Source organism: Bufo bufo, chromosome 8 (genome assembly GCF_905171765.1).
Source record: "Bufo bufo chromosome 8, aBufBuf1.1, whole genome shotgun sequence".
Taxonomy (NCBI): domain Eukaryota; kingdom Metazoa; phylum Chordata; class Amphibia; order Anura; family Bufonidae; genus Bufo; species Bufo bufo.
This window is the reverse complement of record NC_053396.1, coordinates 44,360,631-44,387,568: the sequence shown is the minus strand read 5'-3', so window position 1 is coordinate 44,387,568 and position 26,938 is coordinate 44,360,631.

The window sequence follows — 26,938 nt, the reverse complement described above, 5'->3', positions numbered from 1 at the left end:
ATCAGACACCTGCTCCTACAGCCCAACTCCACTGCCACCCTCGATTATGCTCACCTGTCACTACCAGAGCTTTGGGACGTTCTCACAGCTCTGTTTCTCCACCCCTGTGATGATGTCACTACTAGAGCTGGGAGGAGTTCTCACTGCTCTGTTTACTTTTGGTTTCCTTCCTCCCAGCTGTTCCTCATGCGTTTGATTTCCCTCTCTTTATATCACCCCTCCTCCTATTGTAGGACGTGGATTATAGTTCTCATTTCAGTTGTAGCTCTTGCTCTAGTATCTTCACTTGTAGCTATCAGTTCACTGGACCTGTGTTCTGCTGCAGCAAGCACTCCGGATATTGCCAGCTGTCCTTGGATCCGTTTTCTCTGCGGCTGCAACACCTTCAGCTAAGTGTACAGACATTGTTGTGTACCTGATTATTTTCTGACTGGATCTGAGGTGGCCACGGTTCCCTCTATATACTGAGTAGGGCACCGGTGGCCGTGCCCCTTCCACTATTGTAGGGGTTACAGTGGTCATCAGTCTTAGGTACTTGGGCATGCCTCGTTCCGCCATTTGGATCCGGGCATGTGCTTTAGCAGCATAGGGAGAGCTTTGAGGGTCTGACAGGGGTCACCCTTTATTTGAGGGTCTGACAGGGGTCACCCTTTATCCTCCCTAGTTTGGGTCCGGTCAGTAGCTCTTTTACTGTGTATACTATTGTTGCTCACATACAGCCGTGACATCACCTCATTTGAAGTACACTCTGTTCGCATCTACTCTCCCTCCAACCTTCAAGTAGCAGTCATTTACCGCCCTCCAGGCCCAGCCACCATCTTTCTTGACCACTTTAACACCTGGCTACTACACTTTCTTTCTGCCGACATCCCCACTATCATCATGGGTGACTTCAACATCTCTATTGACACATGCCACTCGGCCGCCTCTAAACTCCTGTCACTCTCTTCCTCCTTCGGCCTATCACAGTGGTCTTCAGCCCCCACCCATAGAGATGGTCACACTCTGGATCTGATCTTTACCCGCCTCTGCTCCCTATCTAACCTTTCTAATTCGCCTATCCCCCTATCCGACCACAACCTACTCACCTTCTCTTCACTGGTCTCTTCTGCAGCTCCCCCGGTCCACACACTAGCACACCCCCGCAGGAACCTCAAACATCTCGACTTTCGCTTGCTTTCTGACTCTCTTCTCCCACTCTCTACCATCTGTTGCCTCCAAGACCCAGATGCTGCTACCACCCTATATAACACCCCAATAAGTACAGCTCTCGACACTGTTGCCCCCCCTCACACACAACAAAATCCGGAAAATCAACAGACAACCCTGGCACACCAACCTGACCAAAAAACTCAGACAAGCTTCCAGGGCTGCTGAGCGGCGATGGAAGAAATCCCATTCTAAAGATCATTTTACTGCATACAAGCAATCCCTTTTCATATTCAAATCTTCAATCGCTGATGCAAAACAGGCCTACTTCTCATCTCTCATATCTTCCCTGTCACACAGCCCTAAACAACTTTTTAGCACTTTTAACTCCCTTCTCTGTCCCCCAGCGCCCCCACCCTCTCCACTCTTCTCAGCTGAGGACTTTGCCAAATATTTCAAACAAAAGATAGTCCACATCAGAGAAAGCTTTACTGCACAGTCCCCACAGACCCTCTACACAACTGCTCAGTCCTCTTCTCCCAAAACCCGTTTCTCCACCATTACAGAAGAAAAACTCTCCACTCTACTCTCCAAATCTCATCTGACCACCTGTGCACTTGACCCAATCCCATCCCACATCATCCCTAACCTCACCACAGTGTTTATCCCAGCCCTAACTCATCTCTTCAACCTATCACTAAACTCTGGTGTCTTCCCCTCTGCTTTTAAACATGCTACCATTACACCCATCCTCAAAAAGCCTTCACTTGACCCATCTTCCTTGTCCAGTTATCGCCCCATATCACTTCTTCCGTATGCCTCAAAGCTGCTTGAACAACTTGTCCATTCAGAACTGTCCTCCCACCTCTCCTCCTGCTCCCTCTTTGACCGCCTACAATCTGGCTTCCGACCCCACCACTCGACCGAGACTGCCCTTACCAAAGTCACCAATGACCTACTGACAGCCAAAACCAAGAAACAATACTCTGTCCTCCTTCTCCTTGACCTGTCCTCTGCCTTCGACACTGTTGACCACTCCCTTCGACACTGTTGACCTGTCCTCTGCCTTCGACACTGTCTCATTCCACCTCCTCGTCTCATTCCCTCTCTGTTGGTGTCCCGCAAGGCTCTGTCCTAGGACCCCTGCTCTTCTCTATCTACACTTTTGGCCTGGGACAGCTCATAGAGTCCCATGGCTTTCAGTATGACTCCTACGCTGACGACACACAAATCTACCTCTCTGTTCCAGACATCACCACCTTACTATCAAGAATCCCACAATGTCTATCCTCTATATCATCCTTCTTCGCCTATCGCTTTCTTTCCCTCATCTTGTTCCCCATCTTGTTCAACCCCCACAACAGACCAATCTATCATGATCAATGGCTGCATACTCTCCCCAGTCAACAAAGCCCGCTGCTTTGTAGTGACCTTGGATTCTGCCCTTTCCTTCCGACCGCACATCCAAGCCCTTTCCACCACCTGCCGCCTCCAACTCAAAAACATCTCCCGCATCCGTGCTTTCCATAACTTTGAATCTGCAAAAATGCTTGTACATGCCCTCATTATCTCCCGCCTAGACTACTGCAACATTCTCCTCTGTGGCCTTCCATCTAGCACTCTCGCACCCCTCCAATATATCCTCAACTCTGCTGCCCGACTAATCCACCTCTTACCCTATTACTCCTCTGCCTCTCCCCTCTGTCAATCCCTTCACTGGCTCCCCATTGCCCAACGAATTCACTTCAAAGTACTAACAAATACATACAAGGCCGTCCATAACCTGTCCCCTCCCTACATCTCTGAGCTACTTTCCCGATACACCCCCACACGCACTCTCCGATCCTCACAAGACCTCCTTCTCTCCTCTCCTCTTATTGCCTCTTCCCACAATCGACTCCAAGATTTCTCCCGTGCATCCCCCATACTCTGGAACTCGCTACCCCAAAATATCAGACTCTCACCTACAGTGGAATCCTTCAAAAGAAACCTGAAAACCCACCTCTTCAGACAAGCTTACAACCCGTGACCCTGCTGCCTCTATACCGCCATGACCAACTTAACCCGCACCTACTGTGTCATTCTCCCATACCATGTAGATTGTAAGCCCTCACGGGCAGGGCCCTCTCTCCTTCTGTACCAGTCTGTAACTCGTCTTGTTCCTGCTTAGTGCACTGTCTGTATTATGTATGTGCACCGCTTATCATATGTACAGCGCTATGGAATGAATGGTGCTTTAATAATAAATAATAATAATAATAACTTATTTTTCTGTGTCACTGGGCTCATGGCAGGGTACAAAAATGTTGCATTGCACTCACAAAAATAAAATAGCTGTAGATTGCAGAGTTAACAACAAGTTCTGATATCAGATTCTTTCCAATTCTCTCCCTCACAGCAGCAGCATCCTATGCCTACACTAGTAAGAGCTGAGTGACGTGCGGCGCTATGTGACTCCAGCTTATATAGAGGCTGGGTCACATGCTGCCATTAGTAGGCATGGCTGTGATGGCTTCTAAGAGCACACGAGTTAAACGCTTGTTGATTGGCTGCCCTGCAGCCTTTCAAAAAGCGCCATTAAATTGCCGAACACCGAACTCAAAGCCGAACTTTTACTGAAATGTTCGGGTTCGGGTCCGGAGAAAAAAAAATCCTAAAGTTTGGTACGAACCCGAACTTTACAGTTCGGGTTCGCTCAACCCTAATCATTGGCAAAAATTCCCACAAAAAATATGTATTTTAATCAGGGAACATTTTTATGCGTCTTAAAGGAAAACTCTCAAAAATATGCTCTGCTTGGGCCTAGAAATTTTTTATTTCCTATCGGTTCGATGTATACAAATGTGCAGCACGCCACGTTTTTGTATCCTGCAGAGTCCATTAAAAAAATGCATACGTTAACGTAAAAAAAAAATTCTACCTTGGAACTGTATGGTGAACGGACGCCACTGTACGGCATCAGTCTGAGGCATCTGTTAACGCATACATTTTTGGAATGAACTAAATGGATGGCAAAAATAGGATGTGAACCCAGCCCTAGTGTCAAAAAAAGCACCAGTACACAGCGGAGCAGCGTGGCGGAGAGGGGAGGCCACCATGTACTGACAAAGTGCTACCTGGTCCTGGTGGTCAGGGATGAGGACTGTGTTTCCCAAGGATCATTTTCTACTGGGAAATACAGGGCACAGTATAATACAGTAGAATCTATATAATATAAAGATATTAGCCCTACCCCCGAATAATAATACAATTAGGTGGTCATTTATTATATATAAATATGTCTATGTTAGGCGTATTTCTGACACAGATTGTCACCGCAATCTGCATATTTTTCCCGCTCATGCCAGATCTAAAAAAGGATGGTGTGGTCAGGGAAAGGGATACAGTTATGGCCATCCAGTTATTGGATACCACCACCATACATTGACCGGATAACACCGCCATACCATGACCGGATAAAAGGGTATAAGAGGGCACAGTACAGGGAATGACTAGGGGCACTGCACAGACTGTGGTAAGAGGCACAATGCAGGGTATAAGGGGGCACAGTATGGAGTGAGGAGCACAGTACGGGGTGGGGGGGGCACAGTCACATGACCCTGTGACATTAGAAGGTCCTTATGGTGAATGCGGTTCATACGCCAAGGAGATACATTAGGCGGTCACAGGATAAAAATGTAACTGTCGGTCAGTACAGGGCTCAAAAATTAGCAAATAGGCATTCACCTGACAGCAAAGAACTTTGGATTCTGTGGCTGGAGGTACATAAGGCGGTCACAGGATAAATATGTAACTGTCAGCCAGGACAGGCCCCAAAAAGTAGGCACTCACATTACATAAAACGCCTTTTATGCCGCTGTATATACATAAGGCAAGGACCATTCTTTGTTTTGGGTGGTGGCGGATATGTGTGGGCTGGAATGAGGAAATTAAATTACACGTGGTCATCACAGGTGTTGAATTCCTCCGAGATCCATGCCTCATTCATTTTTAAAAATGTGTGGTAGTCCACACTGTGGTGAGCTAGGCCAGTGCACTTATCGGTCACGATTTCCCCTGCTGCGCTGAACGTCCTTTCGGACAGGACACTCGACGAGGGGCAAGCCAAGAGTTCCATGGCAAATTGTGCCAGCTCTGGCCACTGGTCAAGCCTGCACACCCTGTAGTCAAGGGGTTTCTCGCTTTTTAAAGCGTTCACATAGCCCGTCAACCCGATGTAGTCGGACACCTATCGGTCTAGGCGTTCCCTGAGGCTTGATCCGGAGGGCGGCTGTCGATGGGTTGATTGCAAGAATGATCTCATATCCGAAGTGACAACACATCTACAAACCGCCCTCTTTTTGCAGACGCGGTAGGATTGGTACCCGCACCTGTTTCGCTGTGGGTAGAAATTCCTCTACCAGTGCCCACAACAGCAGAATGCAGCATCTCGCGCATTAAGGCCTAGAAATTCTGCATTCTGACAGCCCTCTGTGAAGGTGTTAACATGTCCACCATTTTGTGTTTGTACCGGGGTTCTAATTACGTTGCCACCCAGTACAGGTCCTTGACCTTTATGCTTTTTATACGGGGGTCCCTCTTCAAACACTGGAGCATGAAGGCCCCCATTTACACTAAGTTAGAAGCGGTGGAGCGCCCTGGCTCCTGATCATCGCCCAGGAGAATGTCGTCCTCGGTCTCCTCGCCCCTACCACGGACAACACCAGGGATCCCTGAAAAGTTTAAAGCCTGCTCCTCCTCCACACAGCCACTATTCCTCTGACTCCTCTTCAGACTCCTGCTGACTTGTCTTGGATGGAGTAGCCCCTCCTGGAAATCCATTCAGCATTGCAACTTCCTCATCTTCCTGCTCCTGCTCCTCAACTGCTTGATCAATGACACAATGGAATGCATGATCCAGAAAGAAAATGTAAGGTACGATATCACTGATGGCGATTGGTGATCTCATCAAATGGCCGCAAAAGTCTGCATGCGTTGCGCATGAGCAGATACTGGCGCGGTGAAAAAAAAACAAGCTCCCCAGCACCTATCCTGCCACAGAGTTCGTACAGGGAGTTGTTAACTGCAGCCTATCAAGCATATCCAAGGTGGAGTTCTAGCGCGTCAGGCAGTCACAAATCAGATGTCTGAAGGGCAAGTGGTGTCACTGCTAAACGTCAGCAAGGCGAGCCATGGCCGTGTAAGATCTTCTAAAATGACCAGAGATTTTCCTGGCCTGCCGCAAGACGTCCTGGACCCCGGGGTATTTGGCAACGAATCGCTGCACGACTAAGTTCAGTACGTGCGCCATGCACGGCACGTGTGTCATTTTGCCCTGTTTCAGTGCGCTCAACAGATTGGTACCGTTGTCGCACACCACTTTACCAACTGTCAAATTGAGCGGGGTTAGCCACTGATCGGCCTGTGACCGCAGAGCTGAAAGGAGTGCAGGATCAGTGTAGCTCTTGGCTTCCAGGCTCAACAGCCGCAGCACAGCATGGCAACGTCTCACCTGGCACGTTGAATAGTTTCTGGGGAGCTTGGGGGGGTGCAGTGGAAGAGGCGGTAGCAGTGGAAAATGAGGAGTCAGTTGAGGAGGAGAGGGAGAATGGAGTAGGAGGAGAAGAAGAGGCAGGCCTGCATGCAATCCATGGAAGTAACACCAAATCCAAACGGGTGCTAAGGGTTACATGCTTGACGGCCGTAGGAAGGTTCACCCAGTGGGCAGTAAAAGTTATGTACCTTCCATGCCCATGTTTGCTAGACCATGTGTCTGTGGTCAGATGTATCTAGGCACCGACACTGTGTTCCAGAGACATTCCATTGCGGTGTTCCAATGGCCACAAATTTTCTAAAGGCCTCCAAGTCTACCAATTTATATGGCAGTAGTTGGCGGGCTAGCAGTTCCGACAAGCCAGCGGTCAGCCGTTAAACAAGCTGATTATCCAGCATCCTAATTTTTTTACGCTCGAACATTTGGGCCAGAGAAGCCTGCCTTGTGCCAGATTAATGTGATAACGGCATGGTGGAAGGTGGAGTTGAGGACAAATGGGAGGAGAGAGGAGAAGGAGAAGAGGCGGGACGTGGAGCGCCGGAAGTGTGGCTTTGTTGGTTCTGACAGCGTTGCTCCCAATTAGCTCGGTGATGGGAGGCCAGTTACCTTCTTAAGGCAGTCGTCCCTAGGTGAGTGTCGTCCCTAGGCTTATCGCGACTTATGCGTTGACAGCACAGGCTGCAGATAAAAACACTATTATCAGCAGCTGACACGTTAAAAAAAGCCCACACTGTGGAGCCATGTGGCGGCGTCCTGGGAGTGCAAGATGTGACCGTGCATAGTGGATGGCTCGCGTCAGATGCATTTGCATTCTGCTTTTTGCCTCCTGTGCACTGCGAGTTCTGCCTGCTTCTCCTCCTTCTCCTCCACATCTGATGCTCCGTTTCTCCCCCTGAACTCCCCTCCTCTTCCTCTCTTGTGGGCATCCACATGACGTCCATCGACACGTCATCATCGTCACCTTCACCACCACTGACATTAGAGATCTCGAAGCAGGCAGCAAACAGCAGGGACCACCCTCCTTGGGCTGATCTGGGTACTGTCGCCAGACTGCTGTGTGGCGGCCGTTGCCACCTCCTCTTCCTCATCCGATGCCAAGTATGGCTGCTCATCGGTAAGGTCTGTGAATGGATGAGAAAATAATTACTCTGACTCGAATGGAGGGGCAATGGTGATGGGGTTGGTGGTGGTGTCTTTGGGGGTGCACACAGCAGAGAGTGAGGAGGGTGCAGATACAGAGGATGAGGAGGGTGCAGAAGCGGAAGGCTGAGTGAGCCACTCAACCAACTCTGGTGTGCCCTTTAAAGTATCGCACGCTCCTTCTCCAACTTCCCACTTAGGCTCCAGCCTGGTGCACCTGCCCGACCCCTACTATCCTTGCGGAACAATATGCCTCTTCCACTGCCTGTCATTTTCTAAATGACCCTCTGCCTAAGGCCTCATGCACACGACCGTTGTGTGCATCCGTGGCCGTTGTGCCGTTTTCCGTTTTTTTCCGCGAACCCATTGTTACTGGGTCTGCATAAAAGCTTTTTCAGAGATGAGTTTTCACTTCGTGAAAACTCAAATCCAACAGTATATTCTAACACAGAGGCGTTCCCATAGTGATGGGGACGCTTCTAGTTAGAATATACTGAGAACTGTGTACATGACTGCCCCCTGCTGCCTGGCAGCACCCAATCTCTTACAGGGGGCTGTGATCCGCACAATTAACCCCTCAGGTGCTGCACCTGAGGGGTTAATTGTGCATATCATAGCCCCCTATAAGAGATCAGGGGCTGCCAGGCAGGAGGGGGCAGACCCCCCTCCCTCCCCAGTTTGAATTTCATTGGTGGCCAGTGTGCGGCCTCCGTCGGCCCCCCTCCACCCCTCTATTGTAATTTCATTGATGGCCAGTTTGCGGCTTCCCCCCCGGCCCCCCCTCTATTGTATTAATATCATTGCTGCACTGTCTGTGTCCAGCCGGGAGCTCCTCCTACTGGTAAGTGACAGGTCTGTGCGGCGCATTGCTTTATGATCTGTCACTTACCAGTAGGAGGAGCTCCCGGCCGGACACAGACATCGCAGCAGCCAGCAGGTAAGTATGATGCTTCTAATATTGTAATATTGCTAAGTAACCATGGCAACCAGGCCTGCAGTATCGTCCTTGTTGCCATGGTTACCGATCGGAGCCCCAGAGCGATTAAACTGGGACTCCGATCGGAATCTCCGCTGCAACCAATGATCGGGGGGGGGGGGGATAGAGGGGAGGCCGTACACTGGCCACCAATGATATTAATACAATAGAGGGGGGGTCGGGGGGGCCGCACACTGGCCACCAATGAAATTACAATAGAGGGGGGGAGGGGGGCCGACGGAGGCCGCACACTGGCCACCAATGAAATTACAATAGAGGGGGGGAGGGGGGCCGACGGAGGCCGCACACTGGCCACCAATGATATTCAAACTGGGGAGGGAGGGGGGTCTGCCCCCTGCTGCCTGGCAGCCCCTGATCTCTTACAGGGGGCTATGATACGCACAATTAACCCCTTCAGGTGCGGCACCTGAAGGGTTAATTGTGCTGATCACAGCCCCCTGTAAAAGATCAGGTGCTGCCAGGCAGCAGGGGGCAGTCATGTATACAGTTCTCAGTATATTCTAACTAGAAGCGTCCCCATCACTATGGGAACGCCTCTGTGTTAGAATATACTGTCGGATCTGAGTTTCACGATGTAACTCAAATCCGATGATATATTCTAACATAGAGGCGTTCCCATGGTGATGGGGACGCTTCAAGTTAAAATATACCATCGGATTGGATATTATACCATCGGATCGGTATATTAACTCCTGACGTTATATTGAAAGTCAATGGCTGACGGATCCGTTTGAAATTGCACCATATTGTGTCAACGTCAAACGGATCCGTCCCCATTGACTTGCATTGTAATTCAGGACGGATTCGTTTGGCTCCGCACGGCCAGGCGGACACCAAAACGACTTTTTTTTCATGGCCGAGGATCCTCCAAAAATCAAGAAAGACCCACGGACAAAAAAACGGTCACGGATCACGGAAAAACTGAACCCGTTTTTGCGGACTGCAAAAAAAAACGGTCGTGTGCATGAGGCCTAAGTCCGTACAGAAGAGCAGTGTTTGCAGAAGAAGCTATATCGCAGCCCTCAATCAGTATTTGGTGGAAAAAGGTATATAGCAATAGCATCCCTCTATCAGTATTTTGTGGAATAAGGTATATGTCACCACACCAATCAGTATTTGGTGGAATCAGATATATAGCACCCCTCAATCAGTATTTGGCGGAAACAGGTATATGGCACACCTCAATCAGTATTTTCTGGAAGCAGGTGTATTGCAGCACTCAATCAGTATTTGGTAGAAGAAGATATATAGCAATAGCACACCTCAATTAGTATTTTGTGGAAGAAGGTATATGGCACCCCTCAATCAGTATTTGGCGGAAACAGGTATATAGCACTCCCGATCAATATTTTGTGGAAGCAGGTGTATCGCAGCCCTCAATCAGTATTTGGTAGAAGAAGGTATATAGAAATAGCACCCCTCAATTAGTATTTAGTGAAAGAAGGTATATGGAACCCCTCAATCAGTATTTGGCGGAAATCAGGAATATGGCACCCCTCAATCAGTATTTTGTGGAAGCAGGTGTATTTCAGCCTTCAATCAGTATTTGGCAGAAACAGGTATATAGCACCCCTCAATCAGGATTTTGTGGAAGAAGGTATATAGCACCCCTCAATCCGGATTTAGTGGAAACAGGTATATGGCACCCCCAATCAGTATTTTGTGGAAGCAGGTGTATCGCAGCCCTCAATCAGTATTTGGTAGAAGAAGGTATATAGCAATAGCACCCCTCAATCAGTATTTTGTGGAAGAAGGTTTATGGCACCCCACAATCAGTATTTGGCGGAAAGAAGTATATAGCACCCCTCAATCAGTATTTGGCTGAAAAAAAAAGGTATGAGGCACCCCTCAATTAGTATTTTGTGGAAGCAGGTGTATCGCAGCCCTCAATCAGTATTTGGCGGAAGTAGCTATATAGCAATAGCACCCCTCAATTAGTATTTAGTGGAAGAAGGTATATTGCACCCCTCAATCAGTATTTGGCGGAAACAGGTATATGGCACCCTTCAATCAGTATTTTGTGGAAGCAGGTGTATCGCAGCCCTCAATCAGTATTTGGTGGAAGAAGGTATATAGCAATAGCACCCCTCAATTAGTATTTAGTGGAAGAAGGTATATGGCACCACTCAATCAGTATTTGGCGGAAACATGTATATGGCACCCTTCAATCAGTATTTTGTAGAAGCAGGTGTATTGCAGCCCTCAATCAGAATTTGGTGGAAGAAGGTATATGGAACCTCTCAATCAGTACTTGGCCGAAACAGGTATATAGCACCCCTCAATCAGTATTTGGCGGAAACAAGTATATGGCACCACTCAATCAGTATTTTGTGGAATCAGGTATATCACAGCCCTCAATCAGTATTTGGTGGAAGACGGTATATAGCAATGGCACTTCTCAATTAGTATTTTGTGGAAAAAGATATATGGCACCCCTCAATCTGTATTTGGCGGAAACAGGTATCTGGCACTCCTCAATCAGTATTTTGTGGAAGACAGTATATAGCAATGGCACTCCTCAATCAGTATTTTGTGGAAAAAGGTATATGGCACCCCTCAATCTGTATTTGGCGGAAACAGGTATATGGCACCCCTAAATCAGTATTTTGTGGAAGCAGGTGTATTGCAGCCAGTATAAATGCCCGCAGCAGATGCCCCTATAGTGTTCCTCATGAAGTGCCAGTATAAATACCCCAGTAGATACCCCCATAGTGTCACCCATGATGTACCAATATAACTGCCCCCCAGTAAATGCCCCCATAGTGTCCCCCATGGTGATCCTGTGTAAATGCCCCCAGTAGCTGCCCCCATAATGTGCAGTATAAATTCCCCTGAGTAAATACCCCAGATGTGCCAGTATAAATGCCCCCAGTAAATGCCCCCATGATGTGCCAGTGTAAATTCCCCCAGTACATGTCCCCATAGTCCACCATTATGTGCCAGTATAATTGCCCCCATAGTGCCCCCATGATGTGCCAGTATAAATGCCCCCATAGTGTCCCCCATGATATGCCAGTGTAAATGCCCCCAGTAGATGCCACCATAGTGTCCCCATGATGTGTCGATAATGCCCTCATCATGTGTCAGTAATGCCCCAATAGTGTCCCCATCATGTGCCAGTAATGCTCCTATAGTATCCCTCATTCTGTGAAAGTAATGTCCCCCATAGTGTCCCCCATCATGTGCCAGTAATGTCCCCATAGTTTTCCCCCATCATGTGCCAGTAATGCCCCCATAGTGTCCCCCATCATGTTCCAGTAATTCCCCCAGTTGATGCCCCCATAGCGTGCCACATAAAATAAAATAAATACACTAATACTTACCTACATGCTGGCAGTGATGTAGGCCTCTTCCGGCCTGTGTCCCACGCAGTACAAATCTCAGCTCAGGTGGACGCGATAATGTCATCGCTCCGCCTGCACCAGCCTCTGATAGCCTGCAAGCCTAGTGCCTGCAGCCTATCAGAGGAGCAGGAAAGGGAGACACCTCTCCCTTGCTCTGCTGCTGCTGCTGCCACTGCCGAGCTCCGATTTGGGATTCAGCCAGCAACACGGTTCCCCCATCCGGCTGTAATTTTAACAACTGGATCTGGAGAACAGGAGGGTCAAGACACTTCTGGAGCAAGAACCACAGTTATGGGAAGAGATGTAACGATTATCTATACATGAAAGACAGAAATGGATTAAATCTGCTGATGAGGAAATGGAATCCCTTCATCAACTTCAAACATGGAAACTCACAAAGTTACAGACAAGCAGTGGAGGCACTATTGTATGTAGCAAACACGACTCGCCCAGATATCACAGCAACAGTTGGAGTTCTCTGCAGACACGTAAGCAAACCACTACCCAAGTAAAAGTTTAAAAAACTCAAGCCAGCTATGGGACTAACAGGATAAGTACTTAAGTGGGGGTGTTGGAATAATGCTTATTGTTCTGTGTATTAAGACTACATTATGTGATGGCCTGTTTCCAGACAAAGTGTTATGTTGTTAATAAAGTCCTGCTAAAAAGAAAAGGCAGAAAGGGGCGGAGACTTACTTCACACATACAGAGAGAGAGAGAGAGAGAGAGCTGAGAGAGCTGAGAGAGAAGAAAGCGAAAAGCAGATGTGCTGAGATTCTGATCTTACTGAAGGTTATATTCATATGTTTTGCTGTTATTTCTGAATAAAACCCTGTTGTTCATCGAGCTACGCCTGATGGAGACCTGATTAATCTACTGCTAACACTATCTATCCTTCTATCTAAGGAAAATTAGAGCAGCACTTTACCAATAAGTAGAGATGTCCCGAACAATTCGCCAGCGAACAGTTCCCGGCGAGCATCGCTTGTTCGCGTTCGCCGCGGCGGGTGAACATGTGCGATGTTCGGTCCGCCCCCTATACGTCATCATTGAGCAAACTTTAACCCTGTACCTCACAGTCATCAGACACATTCCAGCCAATCAGCAGCATACCCTCCCTCCCAGACCCTCCCACCTCCTATCAAAAAGCAAGGACAGCATCCATCTTAGATTCATTCGGAAGCTGAAGTGTTAGTGAGAGCAGGGAGAGTGCAGCTGCTGCTGATTTAATAGGGAAATCGTTAGCTAGGCCAGTGTTCTGTGTCCACTCCAGTCCTCAAAGACTCATCTGATCTGCTGTAAGGACAGCGTCCTGACAGCACCCCAAAAAGCCCTTTTTAGGGCTAGTACATCAGTCTGCTTTTTTTTCCACTCTGTAATCTAATTGCAGTTGCCTGCCAGCGTGTGTGTCAGGCCCACAGCGTGTACTGTGCCCACTACTGCCAGTGCCCAGTGCCACCACTCATATCTGGTGTCACAGTAGCTTGCATTTAAAAAAATATATATATATTTCACTGTAATCTAATTGCAGCTGCCTGCCAGTGGGTGTGTCAGGCCCACAGCGTGTACTGTGCCCACTACTGCCAGTGCCTAGTGCCACCACTCATATCTGGTGTCACAGTAGCTTGCACGCATAGTACAACTAATTGAAAAAAAAATGACAGGCAGAGGCAGGCCACCCCGCAGGGGCCGTCGTGGTGCTGCGATTTCCTTTGGCCCTAGAATAATGCCCAGTGTTCAGAGGCCACGTACCCTGAACTCGAAAAGTTCTGAGGACATAGTTGACTGGCTAACACAGGACACACAATCTTCTACAGCTTCCGCTCGGAACCTTGACGCACCATCCTCCTCCAGCTCAGCTTCGGGCACCTCTCAAGTTACCACTCACCCGCCTGCCGCCACCACCAACACTAGCACCACAGCTGCTTCACTTGATCTGTCAGAGGAGTTATTTACACATCAGTTGGAAGAAATGAATGATGCGCAACCATTATTGCCGGAGGATGTAGATAACAAGGATATGTCTCAGTCAGGCAGCATTACACACATGGACGTAAGGTGTGATGATGATGATGTTGTACCCGCTGCTGCTTCCTTTGCTGAGTTGTCAGATACAAGTGAAGCGGTTGATGATGACGTGTTCGTGAATGTCACGTGGGTGCCCGCTCGAAGAGAAGAAGAACAAGGGGAAAGTTCAGATGGGGAAACAGAGAGGAGGAGGAGACGAGTTGGAAGCAGGGGGAGGTCGTAGCAAGGAGCTAGTGGCACAGTCAGATAGCATGTTTCGGCACCCGGGGTCAGCCAGACAGCACGCCAATCAACGCATGCTATTGCCACCACTAGAATGCCGTCATTGCAAAGCTCAGCAGTGTGGCATTTTTTTTGTTGTCTGCCTCTGATAACAGCGATGCCATTTGCAACCTGTGCCAAAAGAAACTGAGTCGTGGGAAGTCCAACACCCACCTAGGTACAACTGCTTTGCGAAGGCACATGATCTCACATCACAAAAGCCTAATCACAAACGCCTATGGGATCAACACATGATGAGTACAAGCAGCACACAAACTCAAAGCCACCATCCTCCTCCTGGTCCAGCATCTTCAGCCACGTCAACCACTGCTGTCCTCCTTGCCCCCTCTCAACCATCCGCCACTCCGCCTCTCACCTTCAGCAGTCCCTTCTCATCTGCCCACAGTCAGGTGTCTGTCAAGGAAATGTTTGAGTGTAAGAAGCCAATGTCACAGAGTCACCCCCTTGCCCGGCATCTGACAGCTGGCTTGTCGGAACTCTTAGCCCGCCAGCTTTCAACATACAAGCTGGTGGAGTCTGAGGCCTTCAAAAAAATGTGTAGCTATTGGGACACCGCAGTGGAAGGTACCCGGCCGAAATGTCTTTTTACAAAAGGCAATCCCCAACCTGTACTCTATCGTGGAAAAGGAAGTCATGGCATGTCTGGTACACAGTTTTGGGGCAAGGGTCCATCTGACCACTGATGCCTGGTCTGCAAAGCACGGTCAGGGCAGGTATATCACGTACACTGCGCATTGGGTAAACCTGCTGACGGCTGCCAAGCATGGAATGCGTGGCTCTGCAGCGGAGTTGGTGACACCGCCACGACTTGCAGGCAGGCCTGCTGCCACTTCCTCTACTCCTCCTACTCCATCCTTTTTGCTAACCTCCTCGGCTGAGTCCTCTTCTGCTGCTGCGTCTTGCTCCACATCAACTGCACCCCCCCAGCTCCCCAGGGGCTATTCCACATCCCGGATACGACAGTGTCACGCCGTCTTGGGGTTGACTTGCCTGAAAGCAGAGAGTCACACCGGACCAGCACTCCTGTCCGCCCTGAACGCACAGGTGGATCAGTGGCTGACTCCGCACCAACTGGAGATTGGCAAAGTGGTGTGTGACAATGGAAGCAATTTGTTGACGGCATTGAATTTGGGCAAGTTGACACATGTGCCCTGCATGGCACATGTGTTGAATCTGATTGTACAACGCTTTGTGCATAAGTACCCAGGCTTACAGGACGTCCTCAAGCAGGCCAGGAAGGTGTGTGTGTGGCCATTTCAGGCGTTCCTACACGGTCATGGCACACTTTTCAGATATTCAACGGTGAAACAACATCCCAGTGAGGCGCTTGATTTGCGACAGCCTGACACGTTGGAATTCAACACTCCTAATGTTCGACCGCCTGCTCCAACAAGAAAAAGCTGTCAACGAGTATTTGTATGACCGGGGTGCTAGGACAGCCTCTGCGGAGCTGGGTATTTTTTTGTCACTTTACTGGACGCTCATGCGCAATGCCTGTAGGCTCATGCGTCCTTTTGAGGAGGTGACAAACCTAGTCAGTTGCACCGAAGGCACCATCAGTGACATCATCCCATTTGTTTTCTTCCTGGAGCGTTCCCTGCGAAGAGTGCTGGATCAGGCCGTAGATGAGCGTGAAGAGTAAGAGGAAGAGTTGTGGTCATCATCACCACCAGAAACAGCCATATCAGCATTGCTTGCTGGACCTGCGGCAACGCTGGAAGAGGAGTCTGAGGAAGAGGAGTCAGAGGAGGAATGTGGCTTTGAGGAGGAGGAAGACCAACCACAGCAGGCATCCCAGGGTGCTCATTGTCACCTCTCTGGTACCCGTGTTGTTGTACGTGGCTGGGGGGAAGAACAGACCTTCAGTGAGATCAGTGAGGATGAGGAACGGGACATGAGCTGCTCGGCATCCAACCTTGTGCAAATGGGGTCTTTCATGCTGTCGTGCCTGTTGAGAGACCCTCGTATAAAAAGGCTGAAGGAGAACGACCTGTACTGGGTGGCTACGCTACTAGACCCCCGGTATAAGCAGAAAGTGCCTGAAATGTTACCGAATTTCTGGAAGTCGGAAAGGATGCAGCAGTTCCAAAACAAGTTAAAAAGTATGCTTTACACATCGTATAAGGGTGATGTCACAGCACAACGGGAATCTAACAGGGGAAGAGGTGAAAGTAATCCTCCTCCTACCACGACCATGCCGGCAAGGATAGGACGCTTTACAGACGTGTTGTTGATGGAGGACATGCAGAGCTTTTTAAGTCCTACGCATCGCCACAGCCCTTCGGGGTCCACCCTCAGAGAACGACTGGACCGACAGGTAGCAGACTACCTCGCCTTAACTGCAGATATCGACACTCTGAGGAGCGATGAACCCCTTGACTACTGGGTGTGCAGGCTTGACCTGTGGCCTGAGCTATCCCAATTTGCGATAGAAATTCTGGCCTGCCCCGCTTCAAGTGTCCTGTCAGAAAGGACCTTCAGTGCAGCAGGAGGTATTGTCACTGAGAAGAGAAGTCTCCTAGGTCAAAAAAGTCTAGATTACCTCACCTTTATTAAAATGAATGAGGCATGGATCCCGAAGGGACTGACAGTGGGCTATACATTTGACTAAAAAAGGCCTGGTGATGAGATGAGCGGCCTTGGGCTAAAAATAGTCCACACGCTGCTGTATTTTATCTCTTCATGCCGGATGACTTGCGTGACTTCTCCGCCACCAACTAGGGTTCAAGCCAAAATGTTTTAGTGCACTTTCTGCCTGGCTGCAACAATACCTAATTTTTCAGGCATGTGTACATGTCTAATTTTTCTGGCCTCTGGTGCTGTACTGTGGCTGCAAAAATAAAACAAAAAAAAAGGCACATACATGTGTCAATTCCCCTTCGTGATCGTTACCTTGTTGTGGTGAAGGGGCTTGCGTATCACAATGAAGCGATCAACTCTATGAGTGTGTTGGCAATGGCAATGTTGGCACACCCCAGATGAGATAAGGTCGTTGCTTCATTGTGAACAGACCAAAAGCGATCGGCTGGATAATTTTGCATAGAAAAAACATGAATTTTCTTTGTGATCATCTAAGGTGATCATTAAAGCCTACTAGGCCAACAATGGGCCCACACTGCAGAATCATTATTTTCTGGGTCACTTAACTTTCACTGAACTACCTCAGCACGACCATAGGCTTTGAAAAACCGCCATCGCCTGCAATCTGCCAAAAGTGCGCACAAGCACAGTCATCACTACACCAAGATTGACGCATAGAGGAATAAAATTTATGTCATGAGTGTGTCAACTATTGACAACTCTTTGCGGTTGTCTAAACTGTATTCCATACACGTCCCCTGATAGGGGACGTAACAGGGATTAAACTGATAGGAATAGTACTACTTAACATACCACTCATATTGGGATTGCATAGTACATTGCTCGGCGCATGCGCAGTGCCCCAAATTGGAAGTAAGAGGACCAACCAAGCATCTTTTTCCATCTACCGGTTCCTAAAATCTATTCCATACACGTCCCCTGATAGGGAACGTAACAGGGATTAAACTGATAGGAATAGTACTACTTAACATACCACTCATATCTGGTAGCACAGTAAATTGCACGGTGCACGCGCAGTGCCCCGAATTGGAAAAGAGGACCGACCAAGCATCTTTTTCCATCTCCCAGTTCCTAAAATCTATTCCATACTTGTCCCCTGATAGGGGACGTAACAGGGATTAAACTGATAGGAATAGTACTACTTAACATACCACTCATATCTGGTAGCACAGTAAATTGCACAGCGCACGCGCAGTGCCCCAAATTGGAAGTAAGAGGACCGACCAAGCATCTTTTTCCATCTCCCGGTTCCTAAAATCTATTCCATACACCGGCCCCTGATAGGGGACTTAACAGGGATTAAACTGATAGGAATAGTACTACTTAACATACCACTCATATTGGGATTGCATAGTTCATTGCACTGTGCACACGCAGTGCCCCAAATTGGAAGTAAGAGGACCGACCAAGCATCTTTTTCCATCTCCCGGTTCCTAAAATCTATTCCATACACCGGCCCCTGATAGGGGACTTAACAGGGATTAAACTGATAGGAATAGTACTACTTAACATACCACTCATATTGGGATTGCATAGTTCATTGCACTGTGCACACGCAGTGCCCCAAATTGGAAGTAAGAGGACCGACCAAGCATCTTTTTCCATCTCCCGGTTCCTAAAATCTATTCCATACACCGGCCCCTGATAGGGGACTTAACAGGGATTAAACTGATAGGAATAGTACTACTTAACATACCACTCATATTGGGATTGCATAGTTCATTGCACTGTGCACACGCAGTGCCCCAAATTGGAAGTAAGAGGACCGACCAAGCATCTTTTTCCATCTCCCGGTTCCTAAAATCTATTCCATACACCACACAGGCCCCTGATAGGGGACAAAACAGAGATTAATCTGGTAAGAACAGATTTTTTTTATAAAAAAAAAAAAAGAGGACAGCCTCTGCGGAGCTGGGTATTTTTTGACCGCGTTACTAAACGCTCATGCACAATGGCTGTAGGCTCATGCTTCCTTTTGCGGAGGTGACAAACCTGGTCAGTCAAACCCAAGCCAACATCATCGACCTCATCCCATATGCGTTTTTTCTGGAGCATGCCCTGCGAAGAGTGCTGGATCAGGCCGTAGATGAGCATGAAGAGGAAGAGTTGTGGTCACCATCACCACCAGAAGCAGCCTCATCATCGTCGATTGCTGGACCTGCGGCAACGCAGAGAGAGGAGTCTGAAGAAGAGGAGTCAGAGGAGGAAGGTGGCTTTTAGGAGGTGGAAGACCAACCACAGCAGGCGTCCCAGGGGGCTTGTTGTCACCTTTCAGGGACCCTTGGTGTTGTACGTGGCTGGGTGGAGGAAGAGACCTTCAATGACGTCAGTGAGGATAAGGAACGGGACCTGGCTAGCTTGGTATCCAACCTTGTGCAAATGGGGAGTTTGTGGTTGTGCAAATGGACTGTTTGCGGTTGTTTGCGGTGTGTTAAACGGGGAGTCTGGTCTGTCACTGTGAAGCGGGCGTAACCCTTACACTACCTGATCGATACAACATCATACCTGATGTTTTCAAGCACTTTATTCCAAACAATTTAGGAATGTTAGGTGATTTATGCCCTTTATGGATTAAAACCCGACTCTGCGTCAACTACGTAATTTTTCATGGGAGTTTTGCCCTGGATCCCCCTCCGGCATGCCACAGTCCAGGTGAAACAACTTTTCCATCACTATTGTGGCCAGAAAGAGTCCCTGTGGGTTTTAAAATTTGACTGCCTATTGAAGTCTATGGCGGTTCGCCCATTCGCGAACATTTGCGAAAATTCGCGTTCGCCGTTCGCGAACGGAAAATTTGATGTTCGTGACATCTCTAGCCATATACCTATTTCAGCCAAATAGTGATTGAGGGGTGCCATACACCTTTGTCCGCCAAATAGTGATTGAGGGGTGCCATATACCTTCTTTCACTAAATAGTAATTGATGGGTGATATTGCTATATACCTTCTTCCACCAAATACTCATTGAGTGGTGCAATACACCATTTTCCGCCAAATACTGATTGATGGGTCTCATATACCTTCTTCCACAAAATACTGATTGAGGGGTGCCATATACCTGTTTCCGCCAAATACTGATTGAGAGGTGTCATATAACTTCTTCCACCAAATACTGATTGAGGGCTGCGATACACCTGCTTCCACAAAATACTGATTGAGGTGTGCCATATACCTGTTTCCGCCAAATACTGATCGAGGGTTGCTATATACCTGTTTCCGCCAAATACTGATTGAGGGGTGCCATACACCTGTTTCTGCCAAATACTGTTGAGGCGTGCTACATACCTGTTTCAACCAAATACTGATTGAGGGGTGCTATATACCTTCTTCCACTAAAAACTGATTTAGGGGTGTTATTGCTATATACCTTCTTCCACCAAATACTGATTGAGGGGTGCAATACACCATTTTCTGCCAAATACTGATTGAGGGGTGTCATATACCTTCTTCCACTAAATACTGATTGAGGGCTGCTATTGCTATATTCCTTCTTCCACCAAATACTGATTGAGGGGTGAAATACACTTCCACAAAATACTTATTGAGGGGTGCCATATTTCTGTTTCCGCCAACTACTGATTGAGGGGTGTCATATACCCTTTTCCACTAAATACTAATTGAGGGGTGCTATTGCTATATTTTTTTTTTTCACCAAATACTGATTGAAGGGTGCAATGCACCTGCTTCTACAAAATACTGATTAAGGGGTGCCATATACCTGTTTCTGCCAAATACTGATTGAGGGGTGCTATATACTTGTTTCTACCAAATACTGATTCAGGCGTACCATATGCCTTCTTCCACCAAATACTGATTGAGGGCTGCGATACACCTGCTTTCAGAAAAATACTGATTGAGGGGTGCTATATACCTTTTTCCACAAAAAAACTGATTGAGGGGTGCTACCGCCTATTCTGCTGCACTCCCCAAGCTCCCCAGAACCTATTCGACGTGCAAGGAGAGACATTGCCATGCTGTGCTGAGGCTGTTGTACCTGGAAGCCAAGAGCCACACTGGTCCTGCAGTGCTTTAAGCTCTGCGGTCAAATGCCGATCAGTGGCTAACCTTGCTCAACTTTACAATTGGTAAAGTGGTGTGCGACAACAGTGCCAATCTGCTGAGCGTGCTGAAACAGGGCAAAATGACACACATGCCTTAGTCGTGCAGCAATTCGTTGCCAAATACCCCTGGGTCCACGACGTCTTGTGGCAGGCTAGGAAAATATCTTGCCATTTTAGAAGATCTTACACAGCCATGGCTAGCCTGGCTAACGTTCAGCAGCAACACCACTTGCCTGTCAGACGTCTGATTTGTGACTGCTCGACACACTGGAACTCCACCTTGTATATGCTTGATAGGCTGCTCCAGCAGAAAAGTGCCATTAGCGATTTCCTGTACGAACTCTGCGGCAGGACAGGTTCTGGGAGCTTGTTTTTTTCCACCGCGCCAGTGGTTGCTCATGCGCGACGCATGCAGACTTCTACGGCCATTTGATGAGATCACCAAACTGGTCAGTGGCAGTCTCACAAGGGTGTCAAGAGCCACGCCTGACTCCGTTATACCCGGGGTCAGGAAGTCGCAGCGGGTGGCTGCATGCTCTATGTCTAAAGACAGTGCTGTTTATTAATGGTAGCTTTCTGGGTTTGCCTTGCAATCCTTTTTGGCTCACTCAGGGATCCGTAGCTTCTCCTCCTCAGCTGTTTCTTGTCCAGCAATCCCAACCTCCTTATATTCCCATCTCTCACTTCTCTGGTTGCCAGATATAGAGCTTCCTGCCTGGACTTCTATACTGACCCACTGGAGCTGTGTAGCTGTGTTCCCTGGTTGTTGTTCCAGAACGTTACCCTCCGGATCCCTGTTGGGCCTTGGTGGTCTGCTGTTGTCGCCCACCTGGGATTATATGTTTGTCTGTATTGTCTGTCCTCTCCTTGGTGTTTTCCTCTTAGTGTCAGTGGTGCGGACTAGTGATCCCACCGCCCTGTTCACTACATAGGGCTCATCTTAGGGAAAGCCAGGGTTTAGGCACGTGATCGGCGTACGGGTGAGGAACCTGTCTAGGGACGTCAGGGCAGTCAGGTGCCAGCCGCAAGGTGAGTCAGGGGTCACCATCTTTCCCTCTCCCTTGGACAGGGCCTTCCCATTTCCCTCCCTTTGCGTGACGCCGGTCATTACAGGCAGCCAGGGTGCCATCAGTGACATCTTGCCTTACGTCTTCTTTCTGGAGTGTGCATTGCGTCGTGTCATTGATCAAGCCGTCGAGAAGCAGGAGCAGGAAGATGAGGAAGTCGCTATGCTGAATGAATTCCCAGGGGGACTACGCCATCTGAGGCAAGTCAGCAGGAGTCTGAAGAGGAGTCAGAGGAGGATGGTGGCTGGGGGGAGGAGGAGGAGCAAGAACAGCAGGCTGTAAACTTTTTGGGGATCCCTGGTGTTGTCCGTGGCTGGGGGGAGGAGACCGAGGACAAAATTCTACTGGGCGATGAGCAGGAGCCAGGGAGCTTCACCGCTTCCAATTTAGTTCAAATGGGTCCTACATGCACCAGTGTTTGAAGAGGGACCCCCGTATAAAAAGCATAAAGGTCAAGGACCTGTAATGGGTGGCAACGTACTTAGACCCCCGGTACAAACACAAAATGGCGGACATGCTGCCAGCATCACAGAAGGCTGTCAGAATGCAGCATGTCCAGGCCTTGCTGTGAGAGATGCTGCATTTTGCTGTTCCGGGCACTGGCAGAGGAATTTCCACCCACAGCGAAACAGGTGCGGGTACCAATCCTACCACGCCTGCAAAAAGAGGGCAGTTTGAAGATGTGTTGGTCACTTCAGATATGAGATCATTCTTGCAGCCAACCCATCGACAGCCGCCCTCCGGATACAGCCTCAGGGAACGCCTAGACCGACAGATGTCCGACTACTTAGGGTTAATGACAGATGTGGACGTTCTGATAAGCGAGGAACCCCTTGACTACTGGGTGTGCAAGCTTGACCTGTGGCCAGAGCTAGCACATTTTGCCATGAAACTCTTGGCTTGCCCCTCGTCGAGTGTCCTGTCTGAAAGGATGTTCAGCGCAGCAGGGGGGATCGTGACCAATAAGCGCACCTGGCTAGCTCACAACAGTGTGGACTACCTCACATTTTTTTAAATGAATGAGGCATGGATCTCGGAAGAATTCAACACCTGTGATGACCACGTGAAATTAAATTTCCTCATGCCAGCCCAAACATATCGGCAACCACTCAGAACAAAGAATGGTCCTTGCCTTATGTATAGACAGCGGCATAAAAAAACATTTTATGTCAGGTGAATGCCTATTGCCTAATTTTTGAGGCCTGTACTCGCCGACAGTTACATTTTATCCTGTGATCACCTAATGTACCTACAGCCACAGAATCCAAAGTTCTTTGCTGTCAGGTGAATGCCTATTGCCTAATTTTTGGTCCCTGTACTGACCGACAGTTACATATTTATCCCGTGACCGTCTAATGCACCTCCAGCCACAGAATCTAAAGTTATTTGCTGTCAGGTGAATGCCTATTGCCTAATTTTTGGGGCCTGTACTGGCCGACAGTTACATTTTATCCTGTGACCGCCTAATGTACCTACAGCCACAGAATTTAAAGTTTTTTGCTGTCAGATGAATGCCTATTGCCTAATTTTTGGGTACTATACTGTCCGACAGTTACATTTATTCCTGTGATCGCCTAATTTACCTCCAGCCACAGAATCCAAAGTTCTTTGCTGTCAGGTGAATGCCTATTGCCTAATTTTTTTGGCCTATACTGGCCGACAGTTACATTTTTATCCCGTGACTGCCTAATGCACCTCCAGCCACAGAATCCAAAGTTATTTGCTGTCAGGTGAATGCCCATTGCCTAATTTTTGGGTACTATACTGTCCGACAGTTACATTTATTCCTGTGATCGCCTAATGTACCTCCCAGCCACAGAATCCAAAGTTCTTTGCTGTCAGGTGAATGCCTATTGCCTAATTTTTGGGGCCTGTACTGGCCAACAGTTACATTTTTATCCTGTGATTGCCTAATGTACCTCCAGCCACAGAATCCAAAGTTCTTTGCTGTCAGGTGAATGCCTATTGCCTAATTTTTGGGGCCTGTACTGGCCGACAGTTAAATTTTTATCCTGTGACCGCCTAATGCACCTCCAGCCACAGAATCCAATAACTGGATGGCCATAACTGTATCCCTTTCTCTGCCCAGGCCATCCTTTTTTAGACCTGGCATGAGCGGGAAAAATATGCACATTGCGGTGCTATGGACCTTTGCGCCACAATCTGTGTCAGAAATACGCTAACATAGACCTATTTCTATATAATAAATGACCACCTAATTGTATTATTATTCTGTGGTAGGGCTAATATCTTTTTATTATATACCAGTCATGTGAAAAAATTAGGACACCCTTTGAAAGCATGTGGTTTTTTGTAACATTTTTAATAAATGGTTATTTCATCTCCGTTTCAACAATACAGAGAGATTAAAGTAATCCAACTAAACAAAGAAAACTGAAGAAAAGTCTTTTCAAGATCTTCTGTAAATGTCATTCTACAAAAATGCCTATTCTAACTGAGGAAAAAGATAGGACACCCTTGCCCCTAATAGCGAGTGTTACCTCCTTTGGCTGAAATAACTGCAGTGAGACGGTTCTTGTAGCCATCTACCAGTCTTCGACATCGGTCTGAGGAAATTTTACCCCACTCCTCAATGCAGAACTTTTTCAGCTGTGAGATGTTTGAGGGGTTTCTTGCACGTACAGCCCTTTTCAAGTCACCCCACAGCATCTCAATGGGATTCAAATCTGGACTTTGACTTGGCCATTCCAGGACTCTCCATTTCTTCTTTTTCAGCCAATCTTTGGTTGATTTACTAGTATGTTTTGGGTCATTGTCATGTTGCATGGTCCAGTTCCGCTTCAGCTTTAATTTTCTAACTGATGGTCTCACATGTTCTTCAAGCACCTTCTGATACACAGTAGAATTCATCGTGGATTCTATGATGGTGAGCTGACCAGGTCCTGCTGCAGCAAAGCAGCCCCAAACCATGACACTTCCACCTCCATGCTTCACAGTTGGTATGAGGTTCTTTTCTTGGAATGCTGTGTTTGGTTTACGCCAAACATGTCCTCTGCTGTTGTGTCCAAATAATTCAATTTTGGACTCATCTGTCCAAAGAACATTATTCCAGAAGTCCTGGTCTTTGTCAACTTTATCTCTGGCAAATGTCAGTCTGGCCTCGATGTTTCTCTTGGAAAGCAAAGGTTTCCTCCTTGCACACCTCCCATGCAAGTTAAACTTGTACAGTCTCTTTCTGATTGTAGAGGCATGTACTTCTACATCAACAGTAGCCAGAGCCTGCTGTAGTTCTCGAGATGACACTTTAGGGTTTTTGGAGACCTCTTTTAGCATCTTGCGGTCTGCTCTTGGGGTGAACTTGCTGGGGCGACCAGTCCTGGGCATGTTGGCAGTTGTTTTGAAAGCCCTCCACTTGTAGACTATCTTCCGGACAGTGGAATGGCTGATTTCAAAATCTTTTGAGATCTTTTTAAATCCCTTCCCAGACTCATAGGCTGCTACAATCTTTTTTCTGAAGTCCTCTGACAGCTCTTTTGCTCTCACCATGGTGCTCACTCTCACTTCAACAGTCAGGAGCACACCAAACTAAATGTCTGAGGTTTAAATAGGGCAAGCCTCATTCAACATGCAGAGTAACGATCTACTAATTATGTGCACCTGGTGTGAGATCTGAGCCAATTTAAGAGGGAATACATGTGAGGGTGTCCTATCTTTTTCCTCAGTTAGAATAGGCATTTTTGTAGAATGACATTTACAGAAGATCTTGAAAAGACTTTTCTTCAGTTTTCTTTGTTTAGTTGGATTACTTTAATCTCTCTGTATTGTTGAAACGGAGATGAAATAACCGTTTATTAAAAATGTTACAAAAAACCACATGCTTTCAAAGGGTGTCCTAATTTTTTCACATGACTGTAGATTCTAGAGTATTAAACTGTGCCCTGTATTTCCCAATAGAAAATGATCCTTGGAAAACACAGTCCTCATCCGTGACCACCAGGACCAGGTAGCGCTCTGTCAGTACATGGCGGCCTCCCCTCTCTGCCACGCTGCTCTGCTGTGTACAGTGGTGTCGGTTCACTATACAGTTCCATGGTAGAAAAAAAATTACGTTAACGTATGCATTTTTTTAATGGACTTTAATGCACATTTGTATACATCAAACCAATAGGAAATAAACCTTCTCTAGTCTCCAGCAGGGCACATTTTTGAGAGTTTCCCTTTAAGACGCATAAAAATGGCCCCTGATAAAAATACATATTTTTTGTGGGACTTGTTGTCAATGATCCACCTCTGATATATCACTGTCCATGTTGTGGGACTATTTGTGCACTTCTAGTAAGTGTTTGCTGGCTGCAAATATGACTGAAGGTTTTTCAGGTTTGCCTGCTATTAAAGTGAATGGAGTCCGCCACGAACACGTGGTTCGCGAACATTTGATCACGCAGGCGCGTTCGCGAATCATCCCGACCGATGTTCGTCCATCACTTATCCCAAAGTGTTCTACTCGAGCACCCGAGCACTCGATCAACACTAGCTGCCGCATGACATCAGATACAGTCAACGCTGTGCTTTACCACCAGTTAGCTGTGTATTGTTTCACTCCTGATGAGGCATGATTGTACATTTTCCGAAACGCGTAGAGCATTAGCATTGAGCAATTAGAACATGTCATCTTTTATATGGTTAGTCTCAGACTAGACCTAGGTGTGTTAGTCTTTGTGCGTAATGAACTGCCTACTGACCTACTTATCACACTTATCTGAGCAGCCAGTTAA